This window comes from Anolis carolinensis, unplaced genomic scaffold (genome assembly GCF_035594765.1).
Source record: "Anolis carolinensis isolate JA03-04 unplaced genomic scaffold, rAnoCar3.1.pri scaffold_15, whole genome shotgun sequence".
Classification (NCBI taxonomy): Eukaryota; Metazoa; Chordata; class Lepidosauria; order Squamata; family Dactyloidae; genus Anolis; species Anolis carolinensis.
This window is the reverse complement of record NW_026943826.1, coordinates 9,243,707-9,254,876: the sequence shown is the minus strand read 5'-3', so window position 1 is coordinate 9,254,876 and position 11,170 is coordinate 9,243,707. Positions and strand designations below refer to the sequence as shown.

General features: G+C 39.6%; 1 protein-coding gene across 1 annotated transcript in view; it reads left to right on the top strand.

Annotated features, from left to right (window-relative positions):
• Nucleotides 1-4,758: 4,758 nt before the first annotated feature.
• Nucleotides 4,759-11,170, top strand: part of eno1 (enolase 1) — a 55,939-nt gene continuing 49,527 nt past the window's right edge. The window contains exon 1 of the mRNA XM_062965672.1: nt 4,759-4,899. The gene's annotated coding sequence lies outside the window, so the exon portion shown is untranslated. The remainder of the gene's footprint in view (nt 4,900-11,170) is intronic.

Here is an 11,170-nt window from a genome sequence, read left to right as displayed (position 1 = left end):
CTCCTTTCCTGTAGTTTGAAGCCATTGTTCCGTGTCCTAGTCTGCAGGGCAGCAGAAAGGAAGCTCCCTCCCTCCTCCCTATGGCTTCCCTTCACATATTTGTACATGGCTATCATGTCTCCTCTCAGCCTTCTCTTCTGCAGGCTAAACATGCCCAGCTCTTTAAGCCGCTCCTCATAGGGCTTGTTCTCCAGACCCTTCATCATTTTAGTTGCCCTCCTCTGGACGCTTTCCAGCTTGTCAACATCTCCCTTCAACTGTGGTGCCCAAAATTGGACACAGTGTGATTCCAGGTAACGTGGTCTGACCAAGGCAGAATAGAATAAGGGGGAGCAGGACTTCCCTGGACCTAGACGCTATTCCCCTATTGATGCAGACCAGAATCCCATTGGCTTTTTTAGCTGCCGCATCACATTGTTGGCTCATGTTTAACTTGTTGTCCACGAGGACTCCAAGGTCTTTTTCGCACACACTGCTGTCAAGCCAGGCATCGTCCCCCATTCTGTATCTTTGATTTCCATTTTTTCTGCCGAAGTGAAGTATCTTGCATTTGTCCCTGTTGAACTTCATTTTGTTAGTTTTGGCCCATCTCTCTAGTCTGTCAAGATCGTTTTGAATTCTGCTCCTGTCTTCTGGAGTGTTAGCTATCCCTCCCAGTTTTGTGTCATCTGCAAACTTGATGATCGTGCCTTCTAACCCTTCGTCTAAGTCGTTAATAAAGATGTTGAACAGAACCGGGCCCAGGACGGAGCCCTGCGGCACTCCACTTGTCACTTCTTTCCATGATGAAGACGACGCATTGGTGAGAATCACCCTTTGGGTTCGTTCGCTTAGCCAATTACAGATCCACCTAACCGTAGTTTTGTCTAGCCCACATTTTACTAGTTTGTTTGCCAGAAGGTCGTGGGGGACTTTGTCGAAGGCCTTACTGAAATCCAGGTACGCTACATCCACAGCATTCCCTGTATCGACCCAACTCGTAACTCTATTGAAAAAAGAGATCAGATTAGTCTGGCATGACTTGTTTTTGGTAAATCCGTGTTGACTATTAGCAATGACCGCATTTGTTTCTAAGTGTTCGCAGACCACTTCCTTAATGATCTTTTCCAGATCCGTGATGGATCTGGACCAAACTTGGCATGCATACCCGACATGCCCAAATGTGATTACTGGTGGGTTTTGAGGGGAATTGGCCTGGACATTTTGAAGTTGTAAGCGCTGGGATGTATAGTTCACCTCCAATCACTGAGCACTCTGAACTCCACCAAGGATGGATCTGGACCAAACTTGGCATGATGTCAGTTGTAGTTCACCCACAACCTTATGCATTTTGTACAATTGAAAAAAAATGACTTTTTCAATGAGTATCCAAGCTAGTAAATGATAATAATGATTTTAATAATAATTTTTATTATTTTAACATTCAATAAAATTTTATTTATATTTTATTATGTTTTAATAACATGTTTATTATTTTTATTTTTTTATATTTTATGATTTTATTATTATTTATGGGGTGGTAGGGGAAAGTGTTTATTATTATTATTTTTATTATTGTAATACTTTATATTATTAATATTTAATATTATTAAATATTATAATATTTATTATTGTTTACATTATTATTATTATTGACACAACAACATAGTATGACACAGCAAACAAGATAGACATGCTGGATTTCATATCACAAAATCACAAGTCGAACACTTCCCGTGTCTAGGACTGTGTGATGTATTTTCGGATGATGCGCGCAGATCCCAGCAGGGTGGCCTTTTGCAGTTGGCAGATCGTAATTTTGTCAATGTCTATTGTTTCCAAATGCCGGCTGAGATCTTTTGGCATGGCACCCAGTGTGCCCATCACCACCGGGACCACCTGCACTGGTTTCTGCCAGAGTCTTTGAAGTTCAATCTTGAGGTCCTGATAGCGGCTGAGTTTTTCCTGTTGTTTTTCGTCAATGTGACTGTCACCCGGGATGGCGACATCAATGATCCAAACCTTTTTCTTTTCCACAACTGTGATGTCTGGTGTGTTGTGTTCCAGAACTTTGTCAGTCTGGATTCGGAAGTCCCACAGTATCTTTGCGTGCTCATTTCCCGCAATACTTTTGCAGGTTTGTGATCCCACCAGTTCTTTCCTGCTGGGAGGTGGGACTTGAGGCATAGGTTCCAATGAATCATTTGGGCCACATAGTTGTGCCTCTGTTTGTAGTCTGTCTGTGCAATTTTCTTACAGCAGCTGAGGATATGATCCAGGGTTTCGTTGGTTTCCTTGCACAGTCTGCATTTTGGGTCATCAGCTGATTTTTCAATCTTGGCCTGAATTGCCTTTGTCCTGATGTCTTGCTCCTGGGCTGCAAGGATCAGGCCTTCTGTCTCCTTCTTCAGGGTCCCATTCGTGAGCCAGAGCCAGGTCTTCTCCTTATCAGCTTTTCCTTCAATTTTGTCAAGGAACTTTCCATGCAGTGTTTTGTTGTGCCAGCTGTCAGCTCTAGTTTGTAGTGCGGTTTTCTTGTACTGGTTTTTTGTCTGCTGTGCTTTGAGGAGTTTCTGATTTTTGACTTCAATCAAAGCAGGTTCTTCACTTTGCTTTCCATATTCTACCAGGGCATGTTCTTCTTCTTTGACTGCTTGTTTTACTTGTAAGAGTCCTCTGCCCCCTGATCTTCTAGGCAGATAGAGCCGGTCAACACCACTGTGAGGGTGCAGTGAATGATGAATGGTCATGAGTTTTCTTGTTTTTCTGTCCAAATTGTCCAGTTCCGCCTGTGTCCAGTTTATGATGCCAGCAGTATATCTTATGACAGGTATGGCCCAGGTGTTTATGGCCTTGATGGTGTTGCCTCCATTGAGCTTGCTTTGGAGAATTTTTCTGACCCTTTGTGTGTATTCTTTACTGGCCACAGTCTTCACATGTTCATGCTTGATGTTGTCCAGCTGTAATATGCCCAGATATTTATAGGCCTCTGGCTGGTGACACTTTATTGTTTGGCCATTGGGCATATTTATGCCCTCACTTTCAATGATTTTTCCCTTCTTCAATGCCACTGTCGAACATTTGTCCAAACCAAACTCCATGCTGATATCAGTGCTAAAAATTCGGACAGTGTTGGTCAGAGACTGGATTTCAGTTTCCGTTTTCCCATACAGCTTCAGGTCATCCATGTACATCAGATGCGAAATTTTGTGAGATTTCGTAGATGTTTGATAACCGAGATTTGTTTTTTGTAAGATTGTTGACAAAGGGATCCTGGCAATAATGAAAAGCAGAGGGGACAATGAGTCTCCCTGGAAAATTCCTCTTCTGATATTATTATTATTATTATTATTATTATTATTATTATTATTATTATTGTATGACACAGCAAACAAGATAGATATGCTGGATTTCGGATGATGCGTGCAGATCCCAGTAGGGTGGCCTTTTGCAGTTGGCAGATTGTTATTATCATTATTATTATTATTATTATTATTATTATAATTATTGTATGACACAGCAACCAAGATAGACATGCTGGATTTCGTATCACAAAATCTCAAGTCGAACACTTCCCAAGTATTTAGGATTGTGTGATGTATTATTATTATTATTATTATTATTATTATTATTATTATTTTATGACAGAGCAACCATTGTTGTTGTTATTATTATTATTATTGACACAACATAGTATGACACAGCAAACAAGATAGATATGCTGGATTTCGTATCACAAAATCTCAAGTTGAACGCTTCCCAAGTGTCTAGGACTGTGTGATGCATTATTATTATTATTATTATTATTATTATTATTATTATTATTATATGACACAGCAAACATGATAGACATGCTGGATTTCGTATCACAAAATCTCAAGTTGAACACTTCCCAAGTGTCTAGGACTGTGTGATGCATTATTATTATTATTATTATTATTATTATTATTATTATTATATGACACAGCAAACATGATAGACATGCTGGATTTCGTATCACAAAATCTCAAGTTGAACGCTTCCCAAGTGTCTAGGACTGTGTGATGCATTATTATTATTATTATTATTATTATTATTATTATTATTATTATTATATGACACAGCAAACATGATAGACATGCTGGATTTCGTTTCACAAAATCTCAAGTCGAACACTTCCCAAGTGTCTAGGACTGTGTGATGTATTTTCGGATGATGTTGCAGATCCCAGTCGGGTGGCCTTTTGCAGTTGGCAGATCGTAATTTTGTCAATGTCTATTGTTTCCAAATGTTGGCTGAGATCTTTTGGCACAGCACCCAGTGTGCCGATCACCACTGGGACCACCTGCACTGGTTTCTGCCAGAGTCTTTGAAGTTCAATCTTGAGGTCCTGATAGCGGCTGAGTTTTTCCTGTTATTATATTATTATTATTATTATTATTTTATTATGACACAGCAAACAAGATAGATATGCTGGATTTAATATCACAAAGTGTCTAGGACTGTGTGATGTTATTATTATTATTATTATTATTATTTATGGTGGTTCGAGGGGAAAGCGTGCAGCAAAGATCCCCCTTGCTACCTTTTGCAAAAAATTGGGATTTTCCATCCTTTAAAAACAATAAATAAAGGTATTTTAAAATAAAAAAAAGGGAGAGAAAGAAAAATCTGCTTCCTTCTCTCTCTCTCTTTCTCTGCAAAAGGAAGTCGACTTTGCACGTAGCGCACGCGCCAGAAAAGCTCAGCAGGCTGGCGAGAGGCGCGTCTTGGCCAATCAGGAGCAAGCCGAGGACCGCGCCAGCCAATCAAAGCCGAATTCCGGGCATGTGATTTGCATATTCCCGGGTTATATAGCTCAGCGCGAGCCAGGCGGGCCTTCCCCACTTGCTCAGCAGCTCCAGCCTTTGCAATTCATTTTCTTGGTGGTTTCTCCAAATAGTAAGTATTTTTCTATCATTTTAAGTTAATTTTTGTATCCGCAGGGGCTGTTCTTAGTCCTAGGTAAGTGCATGGGTGTTGTGTGTGTCATTATTATTATTCTGCAAGGAAGAAATTGTTTTGCAAGGGGGAACAAAGGAGCTTTTTGCAAGTTTGCATCCTTCCCCAAATCTCTAGGAGACTCTTTATAGCTCTTGAAAGCAGGCTTTTCTATCAGACAAGACCCCTTCTCAAATAAAGGAGAAGTAAGCCTATCCTGGGCCGAGAGAGTGTGACTATTTTATATATTTATTATATTATATTTCATATTATATTTATTTTCTCAATATTTTCCACGGTGGGTCACAGCAGACATGGCCCCAATATACTTAAAAACCAAGCCACTGCATTTTTATATTTATGAATATATTTTGACTATTATATATATATTTTTATATTATATTTCAAATTATATTTATTTTCCCAATGTTTTCCAAGGTGGGTCACAGCAAACATGGCCCCAATATACTTAAAAACCAAGCCACTGCATTATATTGTATTTATTTTATATTTAGGAATATATTTTATTTATATTACATTTTATATTATATTTATTTTCCCAATATTTTCCATGGTGGGTCACAGCAAACATGTTCCCAATGTGCTTGAGAACCAAGCCACTGCATTATATTTTAATTATTATATTATATTTAGGAATATATTTTATTCAGTTTATATTATATTTATTTTCCCAATATTTTCCAAGGTGAATCACAGCAAACATGACCCCAATATACTTAAGAACCAAGCCACTGCATTATATTTTAATTATTTTATATTTAGGAATATATTTTATTTTATATTATATATATATATATATGAATATATTTTATTTATTTTGTATTTATATTACATTTTATATTTTATTTATTTTTCCCAATATTTTTCAAGGTGAGTCACAGCAAATATGGCCCCAATATACTTAAAAACCAAGCCACTGCATTATATTGTATTTATTTTATGTTTAGGAATATATTTTATTTATTTTATATTATATATTATATATGAATATATGCTACTTATTTTATATGTATATTCTGTTTCATATTATATTTATTTTCCCAATATTTTTCAAGGTGAGTCACAGCAAATATGGCCCCAATATACTTAAAAACCAAGCCACTGCATTATATTGTATTTATTTTATATTTAGGAATATATTTTATTTATTTTATATTTTTATATCATATTATATTTATTGTCCCAATATTTTGCCTTGGAATTTTCCATGCCCAGATAATGCATCTTGGGAAACCCGCTTTGCCTTCAGGCCTTTTACTGTCCTGATTTTAGAGTTTTTTTAATACTGAAAATCAACAAAATCTGGCTACCAGTATTTTAAAAAAAAAAACTCTAAAATCAGGACAGAATTTTTAAAAACCTCAAAAATCTGGACAGTAAATAAAGAGCAACACTCAAAAAAACAGGGGAATTCCAGACATGGAATAATCAGGACCAGCTAACACCTCCCAACAAAGGATTCCCCCAGGCAGGAAGCACCCAGGCTTTGAAGCTGCAAGGCTATTTATTGCTAATCAGTTGCACGATTCACACTTGCTTCCAACAGACCAGAGTTCTGTCTCCCAGCCCCACTTTTATATACCTGTGAATGTTGCAATCCAGTTTGTTTTAGCAGCGAATAGCCTTGCAGCTATAAAGCCTGGCTGCTTCCTGCCTGGGGGAAATCCTTTGTTGGGAGGTGTTGACAAAGAGTCCTTTCTCCCACCCTGGACCTCAATCCCCACTTTAGTTTCCGACAGACCTCACAACTTCTGAGGATGCCTGCCATAGATGTGGGCGAAACGTCAGGGGAGAATGCTACTACTGGGATGTGGTCATACGGCCCGGAAAACTATAGTAATTCTGTATCTTTCTCTATCTAAATGGTACAAGTGTCTCATTAGTTACTTCTTTGCAAGTTAAACAACAAAATATCTTTTTAAAACATGTTATGCAACTTGTTGCAAATACAGTAGAGTCTCACTTATCCATACATAGAGCAAATACATGATTTTTTACTTACAATAATATTACAATATATAGATATACTACAATATGGAAATTTAATGCTTATATTGTGCTGGGCTAATAATATATTGTATGTTCATTTTATTTGTAAGCTGCTCTGTTAATAAATATTAATAATTAATATTAACTAATATTAATGTTAATAAATATTAATTTCTCTATCTAAATGGCACAAGTGTCCTATTAGTTACTTCTTTGCAAGTTAAACAACAACATATCTTTTATTAACATTAATGTTAATACATATTAATAATTAATATTAACTAATATTAATGTTAATAAATATTAATTTCTCTATCTAAATGGCACAATGTCCTATTAGTTACTTCCTTGCAAGTTAAACAACATATCTTTTATTAATATTAATGTTAATACATATTAATAATTAATATTAATATTAATGTTAATAAATATTAATTTCTCTATCTAAATGGCACAAGTGTCCTATTAGTTACTTCTTTGCAAGTTAAACAACAACATGTCTTTTATTAATATTAATGTTAATACATATTAATAATTAATATTAATGTTAATAAATATTAATTTCTCTATCTAAATGGCACAAGTGTCCTATTAGTTACTTCTTTGCAAGTTAAACAACAACATATCTTTTATTAATATTAATGTTAATACAGTAGAGTCTCACTTATCCAACACTCGCTTATCCAACGTTCTGGATTATCCAACGCATTTTTGTAGTCAATGTTTTCAATACATCATGATATTTTGGTGCTAAATTCGTAAATACAGTAATTATTACATAGCATGACTGCGTATTGAACTACTTTTTCTATCAAATTTGTTGTCTAACATGATGTTTTGGTGCTTAATTTGTAAAATCATAACCTAATTTGATGTTTAATAAGCCTTTCCTTAATCCCTCCTTATTATCCAACATATTCGCTTATCCAACATTCTGCCGGCCCGTTTATGTTGGATAAGTGAGACTCTACTGTACATATTAATAATTAATATTAACTAATATTAATGTTAATAAATATTAATTTCTCTATCTAAATGGCACAAGTGTCCTATTAGTGACTTCTTTGCAAGTTAAACAACAACATATCTTTTATTAATATTGATGTTAATACATATTAATAATTAATATTAACTAATATTAATATTAATTAATAATATTAACCCTTTTAAAATATGTTATGCAACACTTCCTTGTTGCAAATAGGGTTTGAGTCCCAAGTTAGGGCCTTTGAGATGCCTGCCGTGACACGAAAAAAAGGCCTAAAAATAGTGCCGGGGGAAGGGGTGAAGTGTCCCGCAGCATGGGTTAGGAGACACCATGCCTTGCATGCCATGTGCCGAATGCAGGAAGGGAGTTTTCTTTCTTCTCCTTCCCCCAAGGCTGTGATTCACATTACGGAGAAATTTCGATGCTCCTCCCATCGCAGACACACCGAACTCAACAGCATTTGCTGCGTGGGACGATCTGCCCATCTGCGTCACGGATTTGTTGCTTCAGGGTGTTCTAACAAGTTGCTTTCGCTCCTGTCTTTTGAGCACAAGCGACTTGAATAAATATATATTTTTTATGTGTTGTCGAAGGCTCTCGTAGCCGGGATCACAGGGTTATTGTATGTTTTCCGGGCTGTCTGGCCATGTTCCGGAAGCATTCTCTCCTGACGTTTCGCCCACATCTATGGCAGGCCCCCTCTGTGGTTGTGAGGTCTAACACCTCCCAACAAAGGATTCCCCCCCCAGGCAAGGCTGTTCAGTGCTGTTGTGGAAAGTGTGGCCATGTCTCAGAAGCATTCTCTCCTGACGTTTCGCCCACATCTATGGCAGGCGCCCTCGGAGGTTGTGAGGTCTAACACCTCCCAACAAAAGATTCCCCCCCCCAGGCATCCTTAGACATTGTGAGCTCCAACAAAGGATTCCCCCAGGCAGGCTTTGAAGCTGCAAGGCTGTTCAATGCTGTTGTTGAAAGCATGGCCAAGTCCCAGATGCATTCTCTCCTGATGTTTCGCCCACATCTATGGCAGGCGCCCTCTGAGGTTGTGAGGTCTAACACCTCCCAACAAAGGATTCCCCCCCAGGCAAGGCTGTTCAGTGCTGTTGTGGAAAGTGTGGCCATGTCCCAGAAGCATTCTCTCCTGACGTTTCGCCCACATCTATGGCAGGCGCCCTCGGAGGTTGTGAGGTCTAACACCTCCCAACAAAGGATTCCCCCAGGCAAGGCTGTTCAGTGCTGTTGTGGAAAGTGTTGGCCATGTCCCAGAAGCATTCTCTCCTGACGTTTCGCCCACATCTATGGCAGGCGCCCTCGGAGGTTGTGAGGTCTAACACCTCCCAACAAAGGATTCCCCCCCAGGCAAGGCTGTTCAGTGCTGTTGTGGAAAGTGTGGCCATGTCCCAGAAGCATTCTCTCCTGACGTTTCGCCCACATCTATGGCAGGCGCCCTCGGAGGTTGTGAGGTCTAACACCTCCCAACAAAGGATTCCCCCAGGCAAGGCTGTTCAGTGCTGTTGTGGAAAGTGTGGCCATGTCCCAGAAGCATTCTCTCCTGACGTTTCGCCCACATCTATGGCAGGCGCCCTCGGAGGTTGTGAGGTCTAACACCTCCCAACAAAGGATTCCCCCAGGCAAGGCTGTTCAGTGCTGTTGTGGAAAGTGTGGCCATGTCCCAGAAGCATTCTCTCCTGACGTTTCGCCCACATCTATGGCAGGCATCCTCAGAGGTTGTGAGGTCTAACATCTCCCAACAAACGATTCCCTCCTCCCAAGGAAGTAAACAGCCAGGCTTTGAAGCTGCAAGGCTGTTCAATGCTGTTGCTGAAAGTATGACCATGTTCCGGAAGCATTCTCTCCTGACGTTTCACCCCCATCTATGGCAGGCACCCTCGGAGGTTGTGAGGTCTAACACCTACCAACAAAGGATCCCCCCCCAGGCAGGCTTTGAAGCTGCAAGCCTTTTCAGTGCTTTTGTCGAAGGCTTTCATAGAATGGCAGGAGTCACTGGGTTGCTGTGAGTTTTCCACGATGTATGGCCATGTTCTGGAAGCATTCTCTCCTGACCTTTCACCCACATCTATGACCGGCACCCTCGGAGGTTGTGAGGTCAGTTGGAAACTAGACGAGTGGGGCTTATATAGCTGTGGAACGTATCTGTATGAGGCAAGTGTGAATGTTGCCATTGGCCAGCTTGATTAGCATTGAATAGCTTCAAAGCCTGGCTGCCTGGGGGAATCCTTTGTTGGGAGATGTTAGCTAGGCTGGCCCTATAAGAACCAGAGTTCTTTCTCCCACCCTGGACATCATTCCACAGATATATAAACCCCACTTTAGTTTCCAACAGACCTCACAACCTCTGAGGATGCCTGCCATAGATGTGGGCGAAACGTCAGGAGAGAATGCTTCCGGAACATAGAAAACTCACAGCAACCCAATTTTTTAATATTTTTTGCAGGATGAAAAGCCTCCCATGGCCTGAAGGTCTAAGTAAGCCATGTGTTCAGGCCTGTTTGCGGGTGCTAGGATTTTATTCAACCCCACCTAAAATTTGCTCATCGTCTAATAATTTACGTCCGCCGTTGCAAAAGTACACCTTGGTGCTTTGACCCCTTTCCCTCTTGCGACAATATTTGGGAACGCTTCCCAAATGATGTGATTTATTTTCCAGGGTAGGTTTTTTGGTGCTGTGCCAAAATGGGTGCCAGAAAGCAGCCAGGCTTTGAAACTGCAAGGCCATTCAATGCTAATCAAGGTGGCCAATTGTAACATTCAAACAAAGAAGAGTTATTTCTCCCACCCTGGATATATAAACCCCACTTGCGTAGTTTCCAACAGACCTCACAACCTCTGAGGATGCCTACCATAGATGTGGGAGAAACGTCAGGAGAGAATGCTGCTTCTGGAACATAGCCATACAGCCTGGAAAAGTCACAGCAACCTAGTGATTCCATCCATGAAAGCCTTCATCAACACTATATATATATATATATCTTTCTTGTGTTTGGATGCCGACAACTTTGTTTAGTTCTTTTTTTAAGTCCTGCAAATTCAAAATGACATGAAAGCGTCCTAATCCCTGCTTATCCCGGCTTTGAAAAGGTCTTAGCCTTTACTTCCTCTTAGTAGTAAAGTCATAGGGTGAAACCTGACAGAGGCGGAGTTGCTTAGGGAGAAAATAAGCAATGCCGGTTCGAATCCGGGGAGCGGGGTGAGCTCCCACTCTTAGCCCCAGCT